This window comes from Belonocnema kinseyi, chromosome 10 (genome assembly GCF_010883055.1).
Source record: "Belonocnema kinseyi isolate 2016_QV_RU_SX_M_011 chromosome 10, B_treatae_v1, whole genome shotgun sequence".
Taxonomy (NCBI): domain Eukaryota; kingdom Metazoa; phylum Arthropoda; class Insecta; order Hymenoptera; family Cynipidae; genus Belonocnema; species Belonocnema kinseyi.
In genome coordinates, this window is record NC_046666.1 from 32,364,218 (window position 1) to 32,384,368 (window position 20,151).

Below are 20,151 nucleotides of genomic sequence, written 5' to 3' on the forward strand. Positions count from 1 at the left end.
TTTTATTAGTTAAAAATATAAAAACTATGACATTAACATATTTAAATGATAACTACATTTTCCAAAAATGAATTAGATTACTATTTTTGATTATAGTGATACTTTTTGTATAAGTTTTCAGGGTGTCTAGTGAACTTAAAAACCTTGAAAACCTGGAACTATCCTTGAATTTTTTTAAACCTTGAAAATCTGGAAATCTCCTTGATTTTTTCACGAAAACCTTGAATTTTAATTTTTTTTCTTTTAAAACAGTAATTTTATTGAAATGCGAAGAGTAATTTAAATCTTTTAGCCTATTATGAAAGAAACATCTCGGTTAGAAAAAATCTTACTGCTGAACATGTTTTTATTCGTCAACATATAATTTATTTTTTTTTTGCATTATAGAATAAATGAAGATATTTCAAGGGACTTTTTGTTGAGGTGTTCAGATTAGAAATTATAAAAATTATTAGTTTAAAATTTCGATGTTAATTCAGTTTCAAAATTAGAATAAGCCATCGCCATACAACGGATTTTTCAAGGGGTTGATCATCCGTTTTTTGTTCGTACAACAGGTTTCAAAAGGTTACAAAATATTTCTAAAGATTTCAAAATATTTCAAAATATTTTTAATATCTTTAACATTTAATAAAGATTTCATGGATGTGGACGATTTAAAAAAGGCGGGCACGCCAGATTTCATTAAAGATTTCACAGCAATTTCACAAAAATTTAACAATTTTTAAGATTTAAAGGATTTCAAAGATTTGAAAAAGGGTACAGTACACGACATTTCAAAGATTTCAAAAGTTTTAAACGATTTCAAGAGGTGTTAAAACATTTTAGAAGATTTCAAAATATTTTACATAATTCAATTACTTCAACGAATACAAAAGATTTTCCAAACAAAGATTCAAGAAAGATTTTATAAAAATTTCAAAAGATTTCACAAAGATTCCAAGGATTTCAAACATTCAAGAAAGGCGTGTACACTAGATTAAAAACTTTTCACAAAATATCCCCAAAGATTTCGAACCATTTGTAAAGATTAGGAAAAATTTCAGAAAGATTTCGAACATTTCACAAAGGTTTTAAAACTTAAAAAAGAGTTTAAGGATTTTAAAGAGGGTATGTTAAACCACATTTTTAATATTTCAAAATATTTCAATTATTCTAAACAATTTCAAAATTTTGTAGGTGATACCAAAAGATTTGACTAAGATTTGTAATAATTTAAATAATTCCAACGACTTGACAAAGATTTCAAAAGATTTCACAAAGATTTCGAACATTTCGCTAAGATTTCGAACATTGCACAGAGATTTTAAAACTTTCAAAAGATTTTAAAGATTTCAAAACATTTCAAAAATTTTAAATAACTTCAAAATTTTGTAGGTAATGTCAAAATATTTCACAAAAGTTTCAAAGATTTCATGAAGCATTCATAAAGATTTCAAAACAATACGTGAATATCAAAGATTTCAACAAGGGAGTACACCAGATTTCAAGGATTTCAAAACATTTTAAAGATTTTAAACGATTTAAAAATGTTTGACAAGATTTCAAACGATTACAAAAGATGTCCGAAAGACTTCTCGAATATTTAAAATAATTATTAAGGATTTTCAAACATTTCAAGAATTTCAAAGATTCCAACAATGGTACAGTACACCAGATTTCAAAGATTTTAAAACATTTAAAAGACTTTTAATGATTTCGAAAGGTTTCAAAAAATTTGAAAAGATTTAAAAAGATTTTAATAATTTTATACTAACAGAAAAGATTTCACGAAAAAATATTGAAGAAACATTTCATAAATATTTCAAAGATCTAGAAACCTTTTAAATATTTTAAACGATATCAAAACTTTTTGTAAGATTTCAAACGATTTAACAAAGATTTCAAATATTCCAGTGATTTTAAGCGATTTGAAAAATCCCAAAAGATTTCTCAAAGATTTCACCGAAATTTCAAGCTTTCACTAAAGTTTGTAATACTTTACAAAGATTTCAAAAGATTTCACAAAAATTTCAATGATTTCATTTCAAAGACATTACAAAGATTTAAAAATATTCCTAAACATTTCACAAAGACGACTCATGTTCGCAAAAAATTAGGAATCTGTTTATTTACGATTCGGCCTTCTTTCGAAATTTTTTGGCCAAAAAAAGAAGGAAATGGCTCATTTTTTACTTGTATGGCAAACGTTTATTTCATTATTTGATGTAAAAAAAGGAGACCTGAAAATTTCTGATTTCTTGACCTGGTAAACCGGGAAAAGACCTTGAATTTTGTTCTTAAGAATCGCTAGATACCCTGGTTTTACATTCTTGATTTTTTATTTAACGAAATTCCTCCCGGGTATCAAAATTTAAAAATAAATATTGAATACTGAGTAATTAACCAATTTTTTTATATTTAAAAGAAAACATTTTATTTAATATTTTATTTTTAAGATACAAAGTACTTAACTAATTTTTATGTTATTTTTCGTAATTGAAGTTCATATTCTTACCACATATCTAATTTAACCTGTTAAAAATTATGACTTTTTAATTTCCTTAGACCTATAATAACAATTCCATTCATCCTAGCTTTCCTTAGAAGCTTGAGCCACTCCTGCGTGACACAGACAAAGCTATATAGAAAAAATAAATCATCTTCGTTGATCTTTCAAGGTCGACTCCGAACGTTCGGCTCGAAATATTTTTTTTACCCTAAATTTATTCAGCATCGCAGCCCTAAAAAGGGATTTGGAATTCAGATCCTTTTAGAAAAGAAAAGAAAAACTTTCCCAGCGTCCTTTTCAGAAATACTGCGCAGAGATTTGCTTTTTAGCACCTTACGAGTGAAATTTATTTCTTTTCTTTTTTTAAATAAAATAATTGGTGCAAATTAAATCACTGTCGACATCACTATACATTTATTTTATTTACATTATTCTATTTAGATTATTATTATTTTCGGACAGTTCTCGGATTTTTCCTGTTTCGCAAAAATTATTGGCGGTCATTGAAATCATAAAATTTGAACCCTTATAACTGAACATTTTTTCATTTGAAGTAATCAAAACTAAATTGAAAATTAAAGTACCTACAGTGAAACTATTTTGAATAAAAATTTTTTAATATTGAAGCTTAAACAAATTTTAATTTCGAAATTTTTAACTCAAAATTTTAATAACTTATACTTATAAAATTTTATACAAATTTTACCATAATTTAAAATCAAATTCTATTAAACAGAAAATTTTTCAATTTAAAACTTTCATAAATTGAAGAGTTCAAAGCTTTCTAATTAAAAAATATAAATAGATGCTATCATTTTTAATGCTTAAATTTGAAGAATGAATTAATAAATTTGGTCAATATTCACAATTATGTAATTCTAAACAATTTTAACTTAAATACATTAAAAAGTTGAATGATTTTAAGTAATTTAAAATAAATATTTTTTAAATTTATATTATACATCAAAAATTATTTTTACACGTTTTTTAACAATCTCTTAAAATTTATTTAAAAAATAGAAAAACATTTGAAATTTTTCCTGTTATCTTGAACCCTTTCAAAATGCTTTAAAATCTTGAAAATTTTATTTCCAACTCTTTAAAAATTATCATTTTGTTTTAAAGTTTTTGAAATATTTTCAAATTTTTTTATTATTTTTAAATTTGTTCAAATCTTAAATATCTACTCAACTCATTCGAAATTTTCATTTTAAAAAATATATAACATGTTTTTATATCTTTTAAATGTATTTGAAAAATTTGAATTTCAGCCAATCAGTTGAATTTTTAAGAAAATTGATATATTACTATATTTTCGTTTTTAATTTGTATGTTTATGGTTATATGTATAAATATATTTTTCCTAGCTTTCTTGCGAAAATTGAAATAGTTTTTGAAATCTTCACACTTGTTGAAAAATTTATCTAGAAAATTTCTAAATAAGTTTTTTTTAGTTTAGGTAATTTTACAAAACTTTAGAAAAAAATCTGATCAGTTTAAAATATATTTAGAAATTGTATCAGCTTAAAAGAAATTTAAAAAATATATGAAATCTTTCAAAATAAAAAAAAATCGCCTCTAAATCTTCCAAATTTTTATTTTTTATTTTGGTTAATTCGCATTTAAATACAAAGAAGATAAAAAGATTGAATCAGGAAAAAGACTGTAAATATTATTTTTTTCATTTATAGACTAAAGAATAACATCTCAAATTAACTTTGAAGTTCATTTTTAATACTCGTAAAATTTTACCTTAGAAAACAGACAGTTTTGTGTAAAAAAATAATTTTAATTTTCCATTACACACTTTTTGATTTAGGATTGTTAAACTTTTAAAGTCGCATTATATATAAGTGTAATAGACTCAACTTCCGATATAAGAAAGGTTTCGGACATGGTTTTCAGTGACCTTGATTCTGAATTGGGGAAACCCAAACTTAAACAGGCAGGACCGCGTAATTAATTTTCTGTTGAATTTGGATGCATGACGCAACCTGATGGAACTAACTCGTTGGGAGTGCGGCTCTCGAGCTGTTCGACACGTTGGACTAAGGCATCAGTTCTAGGAATTTCGTTAGTCGGGGGTTCTTATATCAGGAGTTCTTATACCGGGAGTTATTATACCAGGAGTTCTTATATCGGCAGTTGAGTGTATTTAAAAATGGTATAACTCTATATTGACAATATTTTTCTATTTTGTGACACTATTTCTTCTACTTTAGATATCAAAAGTTTGTCCGAGGCCTGTAAGAGTTTTTTGTTATCTCAGTTCCTGCTCGTTTTTTTTTAATATATTTTTTACGCTTTTTCATTTTTTTCTGCTACTTTCTGATAGACGTTTCATGCAATCTGTTGGCGATAAAAAATTAAAGATAACGTCTAGGGGAATAGTGAATAAAGAGGAGTGAGATTCAAAGTCAGAACTCGGAAGAGAATACGTTAAGCATGGCTGACCTCCTTTTGCTCTTATATCTTCCTGCTAGCAGAGATCATGCACCTGTCTTCTTTGAAGGGTGTTTTTTAGGTGATTAGCTTGCAAAAACATTTTGCACCAGTTCATATTATATAAAGATAAAACATTTAAATTAAATTACTGGGTGAAGACTTGACCAGGAGACTGGGAAATGACCGGAAATTTTATTGAACTGGAAAGCCCGGAAAATTACTGAAAATTTATTTTAAGATACGGGAATTTACTTCTGATTTAAATAGTTTTGGTCAATTTAGAAAAATTGTTTCTACTTTATCTACATTCGCAGGGCATATGAGTGTGTTTATTTGTATTAGGTAACGGATTTATTTAATTATTTACGGTTTATGAATCTTAGATTTTCCCCAATAACTCAGTTTGTTGCAAATTCATCCTTTCTTAGTTAAAGAATTAAACCTCTTGAGTAAAAGTCAAAACGCTTGCGTAAAAAAGTTATTTTTTTGGTTGAAAATTTATAGTTTTAATTGAAAATTCATCTCTATTTGGAAATGTAACTACGTTGTTGAAAATCAATTTCTTAAACTGAAAATATAACTATTAAAATAGAAAATTTACCTATTTTGCTAAAGATACGTTGTTTTTTTCTAGTTAAGAATTAATTTATACAATGAAGCCCTTCAATAGCCCTCCCTTTTACAGCCCTTCCGAGATTTGACGCTGTGCCGCTGGTAGGTGTAGCAGGAGCTGCGCGGGGTCTGCGGTTGGCCACTCAGGCGTGAACAAACAAAAGCGGATCGGCCTATAATGAGTTAGTTCCCACCCACCGTAGCCCCAAAATCGGCGCTATAGAAGAGTTTCACTGTAATAGAAAAATGTAACTTCTATTTTTGATTAGAAATGTTTTTTTTTATGAAAATTTAAATATTTGTTCCAAAATGTATGGCTTATTGTGGAAAATTCTTCTTTTTTGTAGAAAATTAATCTTTTTGGTAAAGAATTAAGCTGTGCAAGTTGAAGATTCATTTTAATTGGGAATTAATCGGTTTCGTCAAAAATTTATTTCTTCAACTAAAAATTTAACTGTTCCATTTTTTATTTAAAATAGATCTTTTTTAGTTCGAAATTCAAGAAAAGAAATTCAAGAAAATAAAAATTTGTATTTTTTAATTGAAAATTCAACTACTTCATTGAAACTCTATGAATTTCGTTTAAAAATCGATTTTTTTGGTAGAAAATTATCTTTTTGTTCTTCTTTTCTGTTAAAAGTTAGTTGAAAACTCATCTGTTATATTGAAAATAAAATTACTTGGTTGAAAGTTAAACTATTTCGTTAAAAATTATTTTTTCTTTGTTTGAAGATTCATCATTTTAATTAAAAATTCATTTCTTTGGTTGAAAAATAAGCTATTTGATTGAAAACTTGTGTTTCTTCATACAAAACCTAATTATTTAATTTTTGATTGACAATTATCTTTTTTAGTTGCAAATTTTTTTTCGTGAGAATTGATCTTCTTAGTTGAAAAATTGATTTTTTTGTAAGAATTTCAATTATTCTAATTAAAGATTCTTAATTTTCGTTGAAAATTCACCTTTCTAGTTTAAAGCTCAATTATTTCAGTCAAAGATTTACCATTTTAGTTGAAAATTTATCACTTTGAAAACGTAATTCTTTTTTTTTTAATTAGTTTTTCGTGGAAATTATTTTTTTTAACGGAAATTAAACTTATTCCAATCGAATATTCCATAGTTTAAGTTTCAAACTCATAAGTTCTTGTTCAACATTATTTTTATCTCTAAAATTTAATTATTTCAGTTTTGGTAGATAATTTATCTTTTTGGTAAAATGTAATTCCTTCTTTGGTTGAAAATTCCCCAGTTACGTTGAAAATCGAACTATTCTCTTCAAAATACGTTTTTCTGGTAAAAAATTAATTTTCTCACTAAAAATTTAATTATTCTATTTTTAGTTAAAAATGGACCTTTTTAGTGGAAAATTGAAGTAGTTGTTTCAAATTCATTTATTTTGCAATTTTTTCTCTATTTAGAATGAACGTCATGAATTAAAATAAATGTTTGCGTTTGGTGGCAAATATAAACATACAACATATTTAATATAAGAAAGCAGTTTATGATTAGTGTTTTTCGCTCTGTAAAAAAATAACTCGATTTCTATCCTTGGCCTAAAATCGATTTCTTCTCTGTAATATTTGTTTTTAATAAATAAAGCGGTAAATTATTACCATACTTTTTAGATTCTTTTCCTTATTGAAATAATTAAATTGTTAACTAATTTTGGTGTAGTAAAGCGGAAATTTCGCTGCAATTTGAAAAATGCATTCCGGTCTAGTTGTACTCACGCCGCGACGGCTCAATTGATCTTTAGAAAGGACGTTTTTCACTCAGGGGGGTACACCTCACCGGTGGCCAGATTCATCTTCCACAATCTAGGAACATCCAAACAGACGTCATCTTCTTGTCGTTGGAGCTTTGAAGTACCGAAGATGTCTCAAACGGGTGGTCCCCAAATTTCAACTTTTCCCGGGAAACTTGTTGTCGTACCTGTCCTCTCACTCCCTTTCAAAAGTGCCGAACGCGCTTATATATTTACAACTTCGACGAATTTTTCGCTCTTCTCACCTGTCACTGTGTCCAAATTTACACAACACAATTAAACTCGTAAAAAAACATTTTGCGCGTTCAAAAGAATTTAAAGTAGCTTTAGGAATTTTTTGTAACTTCATTAAGCAATAAGGTGGGCCGAAAAAAATCAAAATTATCAGATACATTAGTAATAGCACTGAAAGTTTTCTTTGTGGCATTATGAACAAATTTAAAAAAAAAAAATTTTTTAATTTCTTGCCATTGAGTAACAGGGTGGCCGCTGGACCGGGAAACCGGGAATTTTTTCGATGGGGAAAAACCGGGAAATGACAGCAAATTTTTTTTTACCGGAAATTTTACAAATTTGTAGAAGAAAAATCTGTTCACGTTCGATTTCAATAGTTTTTAAATAATTAGTGGAAGTGTTATGTTTTCAATTAAGCTGTTATTTAACTTACGATGCATAATTCACAATTTTTGTACTTTAAACATATTCCATTTAAAATGTTTATTTCTAAGCTTACATTTTTAATTTAAAGAATTTTTAAACGCTTTCATAAAGATTTGAAGAAATAAAAAATAAAAGCCTTTCATGTTAAAAATTATGGATAAAAAACACTTTTATTTAATAAATAAATTATTTTATTTAATTTATCTGTATTTTAAGTAATAAAAAGTAAACAAAAGCGATTTGATAAAACGATTTTAAAACAGTTCAAAATTTAAGAATTTTCAGATTTTAACGTTAATATTAATATATTCCTAATCAAAGGATTTTATTAAATTTAAAATATTGTTTCAGTCTAAAATATTCCATTTTTAACTTATTCAATTTGAAGTTTTTAATTAAAAAGAAGATTAATTATTGAATATTTAGCAATATTTGAATTTTTATTTAAGACAAGCAAATTGAAACCAAATATTTAAAAGTAAAGAATCTTTAACTGAATCGTTTGAAATAGAAAACCTGGAATCGTTAAAATTTCGAAGAGACTTTAAACGTTACAATTTTAATTGTCGTATTTGAAAAATGCTTAATTTGTAAGTGAAATTTTTAAATTTTGATGTAAAATTTACAAATGAAAATTTGTAGAAAAAATTTGAGTAATTTTAAGAGATATTAAAGAGTTTTAAAAAGAATACAAATAATATATACAAATAAGCTATCATTTCAAGTTTTACATTAAGTTTAAATCTTTTCAAAACTTCTACATATCTCTTAAGATTACTCAAATTTCGCCTACAAATAATAAATGTTCAATTTTTATTTAAAAATCTAAATTGTAAAGAAATTGTCTAAAATTTTCAGGATTTTCTGAAAATTGTAGAAACGATTCAATTCATTTTGACATATATTTAGAAGTTCTGAAAATATTTCAAAAATAATTTCAAATTTAAAACAAATTTAAAACAACTTCTAGATTTCTCAAGATTTTTAAATAAAATTTTGAAGCTTTCCAAGGAATTTTAAACTATTTAAAAATAAAATAATTGAATTTCTAATTTAAGAAGTGTTCATTTAACATTTTTTCAACTTTTCAATATTTGTTGTTTCTAGCTTAAAATTCCTTAAAATTATAAAATTTTAAATATTTTATAGTTCATTGATTGATTTTTTCATTTAGAACATTGAAAATGATAACGTGGATTTATATTTTGTTATGTTAAAAAATGTTAGTACCTTCAATTTTATACGCGTAAATTATTGAGCATTTGAATAGAAAATTTTTTAATGAAAAACTTTTAAATTTCAATTTCAGAAGTTCAAAAGTTAATAGTTCCACTTTGAGTGCTTTCATTTGCAGCTCAGTTTTATTACCTCAAGTGAAAATTTTTTTAGCTTCAGAGTTCCATTTTTTAAATTCCATTGACCGTGAAAAATGTTTGCGAATCCGGAAAAAACCGGGAAATAATTGGGAATTTATTTTGTCGATTAAAACGGCCACCTTGAGTAGGTCGATTGCTAATTTTGAAATTAATTTGTTTGAATGTTTCTAGATGAAAAAAGAGTTTTCAATTTGTTTTGGGTACAGATTGGAGAAGGGAATAACTTCAGAGAGAAAGAGAGAGAGAAAATATAATAAAATGATTTTGGTCGAAATATAGTTGCAAAAAACTGTGTTTTAAATTATTTTCGTATGTTGTCTGAAACCTCTAATTATTCGCGTGTTTCTTTAGAGTTTAATTTATTAAAAAGAGCATTCAAAATGAAAATTTTTTTTGCAACTTTAGGTACAAATTAACAAAAAACGTTAAAAACTCCAAATTCAAAATGTTAAAAATTTTTATATTTTTTGGAAAATTTGTCTATTAGGTTGTAGATTATTGCACATTCTTAAAAAATATATTTGTTCTGAGATTCATTATTGCATCACATGGTTGCATTTTTTTTTTTAATTCACTTTTTTATCTGAAAAGTTAACTATTTCATTTTAAGATTCAGCATTCTAGTTTAAAATGTATCTCTTTGGTTAAAAATGAAACTATATAATGTTGAAAAAAAATGTTTCTTTAAAGGTTTTTTCCTTTTTCGGAAAATTGATATATATTGTGTAACATTATTTTCTTTTGTTCAAAATAAATTTTTTAACTGTTAATGTAACTTTCCTATTTTTTGTTAAAAATTGACCTTTTCTAGTATAAAATTCGTATTTTTTGCTAGAAAAATAATCTTTTTGGTTTGAAGTTTATTCTTTTTCAGTTAACAAAATAACTATGTGGTTGAAAATAACTATAATACTTTTCTGAATTTCACATTTTTGTTTTAAAATTAAACTGTTTCACACAAAATGCGTTTTTTGTCTTGAAAATTTAACAATTTCAATTAACGTTTTTTCTGCTTTTACTAAAAGACCTTAATTTGTTGAAAATTGATCTTTCTGTTTAAAAAAATTGAACTATTTTTTCAATTTAACTATGTTCTTTGAAACTTAATTATGTTATTGAAAATTCAACGCTTCAGATATTTGGATTTTCAATCCAAAAAGACGAATATTCTATCTGAATAAAAAACTAAAATAATAGATAAAATTTTCCGTCAAAAATTGTATAATTAAGTTCACAGTTAAAAATTTAATTTTCAATTTAAAAAAAGTTTCAACCAAGAAGATGATTTTTCAAATGAAATAATGAACCTCTAAAAAGAAATATTAAATTTTAAATAAAATAGTTGAATCTTCAACTAAAAAATTAACATTTTTAAGTAATTTTCCAGTCTAAAATATTAATTCTCTACAACTAAAAAAATCAATTTTCGACCGAAAATGTTCATATTCCAATCAACCTAATCTTATTTTTTAATAAAAATACAGTTGACTTCAGTCAGAGAAGACAAATTTTTAACAAAGGAGTTCAATTTTCAACACAAAAATATGAACTTTCAGCCAAACAAATAATTTTTAACAAAATGTTTAATATTTTTTCTAATTCAATGTAACTTTCAACCCAAAGAGACACATTTTTGACCAAATAGTTAAACTTTGAAGCCTAAAAACGAAATTTCTGCAAAAGAATAAAAAAATTCAATTTTTTAACAAAATATCCATTTCCAACGTATTAGTTAAATTTTCTAAATAAAACGTATCCATTTTTATACAAAAAATGTAGTATTTAAATTTTTTCATCAAGAATTGAACAATATTTTACTAGAAATGACATAGTTGAGTCTTAGTTTACAAAATTAATTATAAAAAAGTATTTTCAATAGAAAAGTTCAATCTTCAACTGCGAAAATTAATTTTTAATAAAGTACTTTAATTTTAAACCAAGTAGTTGAATTTTCAATAAAATAATTCAATCTTCAAGCAAAAAATGAATTTTTAACTAAAGTGTTCAATATTCATCAGAGTAGATTAACTTTGAACCAGTAACATTAATTTTCTGCCAATAAATACGAAGTTTGTATAAAATACGCGAATTTTTAACCAAAATTTTTTATTTTAACCAAAAATTGAAAAGTAAAATTGTCAACAACAAAAAAACAATTGTAATCAAATTAATCTTCAAACAAGAATATGAATTCTTAACAAAGTAGTTCAAACAAATAGTTGAATTTTCAACCAAAAGCATGAATTCTTAGTAAAAAACGTAACTATTTGAACTAGCAATTAGAAATGAATAATTGTTTTCAACAAAAAATAAGATAGTTAAGTTTTAGTTAAAGAAATTAATTATCAACCAAAATATAATAATTTTCAACATAATTCTGAAATCTTCATCCAAAAAATGCTGAACACTCAACGAAAAGTGTAATATTTGAATCTTTTATCTAAAAACTATCAATTTTCAGCCAGAAATATAATGGGTTAATTATCAGTCCAGAAAATTAATTTTCAAACAAAAAATTTAAATTTAAATAAAAAAGTTAAATTTTCAACCAATAAACTTGCTTATACATTTACAACTTTCGCGAATTTCTTGCTCATTTCACCTATTAGTGTGTCAAAATTACACATCACAATTACTCTCTAAAAAAAATATTGGTTCCTTCAAAAGAATTTAAAGTAGCTTCAGGAATTTAGTTGTAACTTCATTGAGTTATAATCTATTCACATTTTAAAAAAATGTGGAGAAAAAAAATATAAGGCCTGATTAATAATTTAATCTGGTCTAATCCCCACGAGCCCCAATATTGGTTCCAAAGCCCCCCATTGGCCCTACCTAAACATTATAATCGGATTTTACTTATTCTTCGGAACTGCCTCTGGAAAGACATTCTGAATAGGTTCCATTTTTTTTTTATTTGTTACGTTTCATTCACCGACTAAACTCTAAAGACTCTAAAGACTCTAAAGAGTTGAAGACCTAGGCTCTCTAGGACACCCGGTGGCATTGAAAACTATCATTGGATTTATTGTCGGTAGTAATTTTGCCTTCGGTCATAATTTTCAAGTCAATAGCCTTTGAAGGCTTTTTTTAAGGTCTGATCGATAAGGAGTGATAGCTATAGAATATTTGATTATTAGGTCTTGATCGATGGTCAAAAAAGAAATAAATGAGCCCTTCCCAAGACGCATTCCGACCACTGAAAAACCGGGTCTGTAATTAATTCACACCACTTATGAAAATGATTTATTTTCTGGATATTTAAATTCATCTTGTATATTTCATTTCTGGCCCGTTAAAGGAGAAGTGGATAATTTCGGAATTTTAAGTATTAAATTTCTAAAACAATTAATGTTAAAAAATATTTTCACAGTTAAAAATTTGGAAGTTTTGTTATTTTAGCACTGATGTAGACTTCAGACTTTTTTGGCTATTCTCCTTAACCCCTTTTTTAAATTTCGTTTTTCAATAAACAATTAGTTTTTAATTTTATTTTCTTAATTTTTTTTGTTAATAGAACCCGATCAGAAACTTCAATTATTTTTGGTTGAAATTTTGTTGTTTTTACTGAAAAGTCTACTATTATATTTTTGTACATAATTCATATATTTTAGTTAAAAAATCTATGTACTATTTGGTTGAAAATTTTATTATTATTTTGAAAATTCTTTTATTAAAAAGTAATCCTTTTTTCGTCGAAAATTCAACTGTTTTGTTCAATATTCGTCTTTTTTAATAAAAAAATGGGTACTTTTCGATTGCCAATTCATTTTTTGGCAGAAAAGTAATTTCTTTGGTTTAAAAATTCCACTAATGTTAAAAAATTACCTTTTGTTTCGAAAATTTTACTGTTTTGTTGAACATTCGTCATTCATCAATAAAAAATTCGTCCTTTTGGATTGAATTTTCATCTTTTGTCTGGGAAGTTCCGAATTAATCTGTTTTGATTAAAAAGTTCATATTTTAGGGTTGAAATTTAAATTGTTATGTAGAAAATTCATCTTCTTGTCTTGAAAATTTCTCAAAATAAAAATATTGTCTATTTTAAATTCAAATATTTTGTTAAAAATTTTTGTCAGAAAATTCAACGATTTTGGAAAGTTGGATCTATTTTTCTTTAAAATTAATATTTCTTGGTTAAGGATTCTGTTTTTTGTTGTTGAAAATATAAGTAAATCATATGTTTTGGTCGAATATAAGCTTTTTATTTATCTAAAATGCAACTCTCTCAAAAATGTGTCTTTTTGACTTGGAAATTAAACTATTTGGTTGAAAATGCAACTGTGTTTTTTTTATAATTCAATTCTTTTTTATTTGAAAATTTGATAATTTTTTATTTCTTCTTAGCAGCTTGAAGATTAAAATAATGGGTTAAATATTCTACTGCATATTGTTGAAAGTTTAACAATTTTGTAAAAAATTTTGTAAAAATCCATCCTCCACTGTTTTTCAGGAAAATCGTCTTTTTGTCTTAAACTTTCAGCCATTTTGTTTGAAAATTAGTTTTTTTGTTGAAAATTCAGTTTTTTTGTAGAAAATTGTCTCGTTTTTTGTTCTTAAAAATTGTATTATTTTGCTAGAAAATTCTACTATGTCGTTACCAATTGAACTAGTTGTTTGAAAATTCAATTGTTTTGTTAAAAATTAACATTTTCGTAGAAAATAAATTTTTTTCTAGAATAAACTTCTTTTTTTGGTATAAAAAAATTCTTCTCGCTTGAAAATTGTGTTTTTGTTTATTTGTTAAAAATTCTTTTATATAGGTAAAAAATTCAACTATTTCGTTTCCAATTTACCACTTTTGTTGAAAATTAAACTGTTTGGTTCAAAAAGAACTTTCCATGTTTTGTCTTTGGATATTGTTGAAAATTAGTTTTTTTGTTGAAAATTCAATTCTATTTTTAGAAAATTCGCTTTTTAAAGGATTTTATTATACTGGTAAACAATTCAACTATTTTTTACCAATTGAAATATTTGTTCGACAATTTCAGTAGTAGGTTCAAAATTCAACCGTTTCTTTAAAAATCAACTTTAAAAAAAAAATTCATTTTCTTCTTTTGAAAATTCGTCTTTTTTGGTAGAAAATTAATCTTCTTCCTTTGAAATTCAACTAGTTAAATATTGATCTATTTTGTTAAGAGCAATATATTTCGACCTAAAACCATAGAAATGTAAAGCGTTTAAAATTGAATTCAAAGTGGTACATGCATTTAAAAAAAAATGTATTCCCCTATTATTTAATTGTTTTTGTGAAAAATCACCCTATTTCCCTTGTTTTGAGGCCATTTTAGGCAGGCCCCATTTTTAAAGTCATTAAAAATGCGTTCTGTTTATTTTACCTCCTTCAATCACGGAAATCAAAGCAAAGATGAGAGATTATATTTTATTACAATATTATGATATGATTGAAAACAGGGTGGAAAAAAGGCGAGGTCTGCCACTATAATAGGGATAGAGGCAGGGAGGAAACAGGAACGAACACCTTTGAAACAGCCGCCTTTTTTTCGTTCCGACCTTTCTTCGCCGGCTGTTTCCTCCCACTACTATAGAATCGTAGGAGAAGGGAACTCGATGAATGACGAGGGAGTCTACTCAGGAACGTATATATATATTTTTTAATTAATACAGAGCGACATTTGAAAACAAAATATTTTTAAATATCCCAATCTGTCCGAAGTCTTTGAAGTTCAGATGATTCAGATAGTTAAACTAGTAAACAGGCAAGGGCATAATCAAGGTTTCTACCGTACCGACTCAGAGAACATTCTATAGCTAGAAGTGAATAGAAGCTAGAATATAAGTGGTTTATGTCTGTACTAAGTTTCTATAATGTTTTTGATAAATTTATCAAATGATATTGCGCAATTGTGAGAGACGAATTAGTGTAAAGAGCTGTATGGTTATTTATTATCCGAATTAAGCGAGTATTGATGATACTGATTAACCACATCCTACTTACCGGCTTCGAGAACATTCTGCACCTGAAGTGGTTTATGTCCGTGCTAATTTTCAAGATTCTAGAATATTGTTGATAATTTTATCAAATGATGTTGCGCAATTGGGAGAGACGAATTTGCGTTAAAAACTGCAAGGTCATTTATTATCCCAATCAAGCGAGTGCTGCTGATACTGATCAACAAGAGGGTTAGATGGATGACTAGGAGAACTACTTGGAGTAAAGAGCCCAGCCATTAATTATGAGATTAACAAGATTGAAATATTATTTGATCATTAGAAATGAGAACAATGGTCTTTATCAATATGACTGTCATTTGACTATTGCTACTATGGTATGACTACCAGGACTGCTATAGAATGACAAAGATCCTTGGAATGAATATGATAGTTAGGGTACTTTTATGACTAATAGGACTCAAATGACTATACTAGGATCGACTGATGGTAATTTCTGTTGAAAAGGTAAAATTTTAATTATAAAATGTTAGCTTTTGTATACTAAGTATATCATTATACCAACAAAAAATTAACATCTAATTAATTTTTTACCTGTTCAACATCAATTAACATCAGCTAATCGTGCAAGACGGTCGAAAGAAGATACAAACAATGGAACAAACCAACTATGTATCAGTAAACTAACAAAATCCAACCTTTTCTAATTCAATTCTTATCTGGTCAGCATCATTTAACATCAGCTAATAATAAGAATCAGTTGGAAGAAGATACAACAATTGAACAAACCAACTATGCAGCAGTATACCGACAAAATCAATCAAACATCTTCTAATTAAATTCTGATCATGTCAGCACCAATTAACATCAGCTAATCATACAACACGGTTGGAAGAAGGTACAACAATCGAACAAACAAATGGACCAGTATACCAACAAAATCGAACATCTTCTAACTATGCTAGGATTTCTTGCACTATTAGGGTCAGGAGTACTTAGGAAATTATTTCCTCATAAAGAGGACCCAATCCTCAGGGTTCGTCTAGTCCTAATTACAGTCCTGCAGACTGCACTGGGACCTGCAACCCTCGGAGGTTTATACCTGAAGCGACCCTTGAAGCTTGAAATCTGTTCTCAGAAGAAGAGCACTAACACATCCATCCGCGTTGTCGTCTTCAACGTTCCAGATCTCATCGAGGGTTTCAGTCGCACGCGGTCTACTGCCCAATGCACTTCCGCTGCCTTTAAATGTGAATTTAAATTTCAAGTTCAAACCAATTTGTACCTGATAAAAAATTCTGATGTGTTACATATTTTTCTCCTTTTTGAATGTACAATCTTGTCGGGATATGTTGATGAGATTTTCAATGTTCTAACGTATTTCATTGATTAGTGTTAATCAGAGATTAAGTGATCAGTGATCAGTGATTAGTGATTAGAATTATAACGCGGAGGAAGTAGGATCTTGACAAAGAAAGTACATGTAGTGTGTGTTCATATGTGGTGTCTCTTTAAATTTTTTTAAAAAGAGTTTTAGGGACATATATTCTGGTTCTCCTGTTCTCGACAGATGTTACAGGAATGTGCAACTTGAGTGTGGAAAGTGAGGGGAACTTTGAGGGTGGCTACGAAAATTTTAGGCCTGAGGGTTTAAGAAGCGTCTTGGAAATTTCCGGACTTATAACAAGAAACGGATAAGAAATATTTCAAATAAAAGGGGTGCAGGTGCTATTGTCAGAGGAGATTGATTCGGATGATAGACTCGGATCAATTTAGAAGTACTCCATTGAAGATTTATGGACATCTTCATGACTGGAGAGAGGTGAAGAATCTTCTTGATTTTATACAAAAAACAATTTTTTAGTTTATAAACAAATGCAAAAGATTATGTAAGGGTGGCTGTAGGTCGGGGCAAACAGGGAAAAGTCAGGAAATTTTATTGGTCAGGGAAAGTCAGGAATCTTGAAATGAAATATTGCAAAAGTCAAGGAATTTCTGTTGAAGGGTCAAGGATAACAAATCAATCATTTTTAAATTTGGATTTGATAATTTTTTATTTCTATTATGACAGTAAAAATCTTACAAGATTCAAATTCTGGTCTTTCAACATTAATCGTTAGGAAATATGAAAACTGCTCATGGAAAAGTTAGGGAAGTTAGAAAATGAATTCTTGTGGCCACCTTGATGTATCTGTATCATTTTTTTTTTTAGTATAATTTATTTGATTTGTATTTATATTTCTTTTTTTTTTTTTTTGGTTTCTTCCTCCTGACGATTTTATTTTTGATTAAAAATTGAATTATTTGATTGAAAAATCTACAATTTCGTTAGAAAGTCATTTTTTGTTGAAAATTCTTATATTTGTATGAATGATTATTCATACTTTAGTTGAAAATTTAACCACTTTTTTTAATTCGTCTTTTTTGATTTATAAATTCATCTTTTTTGTAGAAATTTAATCTTTTTTGGTTAAAAATGTTACTGTTTGTTTGAAAATTAATCTTCTTTGGTTGATGATTCAACTATTTTGTTTACAAATTTTTCTTTTTTGGTAGAACTTCATTGTTTTTTATTTTAAATAAAATATTTTTTAGGTCAAAATATCTATTCAAATATTTGGTTGAAAATTAACAATTTGAATTAACTTTTTTTTTACTTTCTTGTCTGAAAACTTATTATTCATTTGTTAAAAATTCGTCTTCTCTGATAGGAAAATTCCACTTTTGGGTTGAAAGTTGAACTATTTTCTTAAAACTTAATTTTGTTGTTGAGGATTCATCATATTAGCTTAAAATTAATATTTACTGCTTAAAAATTCTACTGATTTGTAGAAAATTCGTCTTTTTGGTTGAGAATGAAACTATTTTTGTTAAAAATTCATTTTTTGTTGCAAATTGATCTCTTTCTTTGGTTGAAAATTCAACTACTATATAGTTAAAAATTCGACTATTTTTTAATCAAGTTTCATCTTTTATTATTTGAAAATATTATTTGAAAATTCAACTACTTCGTTCGAAAAATTTTTTGTGTTTTATTTTAATGTGCTTGAAGTTCCGAACGTTCAAATGAACTAAATTTATTACTAATGAATTTGTAAACCAGAAAAAGTGCTAAAATGTTTGTTTATTTATATTGAAAATAAGATATTATTGATAAATTTTATATTGCATATTTTAAAATACAGTTAGAACAACATTTATGAGGAAAACAGAAATGGGAAAAAATATTCCGTTCATTTAAACGTCCGGAACTTCAGGTACATTTTATTTTAGGCATTTATCAAATTAAATTGAACAACAAATTTTGACTTAAAAAGAGGGGGGGGGGGTAGGTTTGAAGGTTCAAAATAAATTTGAAAAAGTAGACAAATTAGAAGGATTGAAGAAGCATACCTTAAGCCTGTGTTTCGTAATCTTTTTTCGGAACGAGGAAAAAATATGATAATGAGGAAAAGAATAGAAGTGATCAAATTTCGTTTCAGAAGCGGTGGATATTTAGACTCGGAGTGAGATTCATGCTCGAAACCGCAATAAAGAATAAAAATAATAAAATACATGATGGATCGCGTGTCTTCTCACATGATTCTGTGCGCATAGCGTGCAATTCAAATTCGCTTTTTACAATCAACAAATTTTCGGCTTCTGAAAATAACACTAAATGTCATTTAGAGCTTTCAAAATGAATTTTTCAACTGATAAGTTTATTATTTCTAAAAATTCTAAAAATAATCGTAAAAATAAACTTTTTTAGGCCTAATTTTTTAAAGGAAGTAACTGTAAGTAAAGAAAAAGTGCGCCACATCTATGATTTATATTAAAATTAATATCTAATCTTGAATTAAGGATGTTTCTCTAAAGTTCAATTACTAAAAATATTTCATTAAACCGACTAAAATATTCCCATTGTTAATATTAACTATTTTTGAAGATGACTGGAAGCAAAATTGGAAAAAAAAGAAAATTCAGAATGAATTTGTTTGACAATAGTTATTTTGAGCTTCATTTTTTAATTCCTCTGGAATTAAAGTTTAATTCCTATTTAATCCTAATATTGTAGGACTCGTATTATTCCTTGAAAGATTCTCTAATACTTTAATACAGGTCTCTCTGTTACTCTTTTGTTTTTTTAAATTTGTCACAATTGTATAATTTTGAAATAATTTTTTGTTTAATAAAAGCAATCATCTTTTATTCTTACTAAAAACCTCCATACCTTGGGAGCAAGTTTTTCTTCTTGTAAAAAATTTCATGTTATTTTTGAGGGGAAAACCATTTTAAACAAAAAAATAAAAATTTCGAATAACTATTTTTGAATATTCTTTGTTTTTTCAAAATAAAGAATCACTTTGAATATTCCTAGAAAGCTTAAGAAATGTTAATTATTATGTGGAAACAACAAATACATATTTTCGGATTTTAAATTATTTTAAACTTTTTCATAAACTTTTTAATACCTTTCAAAATTATTTGAATTTTCCCTAAAATTTTTAAAGCATTTTACAACATTAAACAAATCCTTTAAATCGACAAGGGAAGTTAAAAAGTTGTCTTTTTTTTTAATTCAACTGTTTTTGATGAAAAATTTTAATTTTTGCTAGTGGCAATATCAAATACTACATTTTTTGTTCAGATTTCCTTCTTTTTTTTGGAATACAAATTTCATTACCTAAAAAGACTTATTTTGTCGACAAATCGTTTTTTCTTTGACTGAAAAGTAATTTTCTTTAGGAGTTATTCACTAAATACGTGATTATTCAATTTTTAGTTAAACGTTTAATATTCTTGGTTGAAAATAATGATTTCAGTTCAAAATGAATCATATTTTGTTTGAAAATTCAGCTTTTTGGTATAAAATTTAACTATTCTAGTAGAAGATTCATTCATTCATTTG

At 26.4% G+C, this 20,151-nt stretch overlaps 1 protein-coding gene across 1 annotated transcript in view; it reads left to right on the forward strand.

The window, feature by feature from the left end:
• Window positions 1–20,151, forward strand: part of LOC117182335 — a 603,484-nt gene that overhangs the window by 537,405 nt on the left and 45,928 nt on the right. The gene's annotated exons all lie outside the window — the stretch shown is intronic.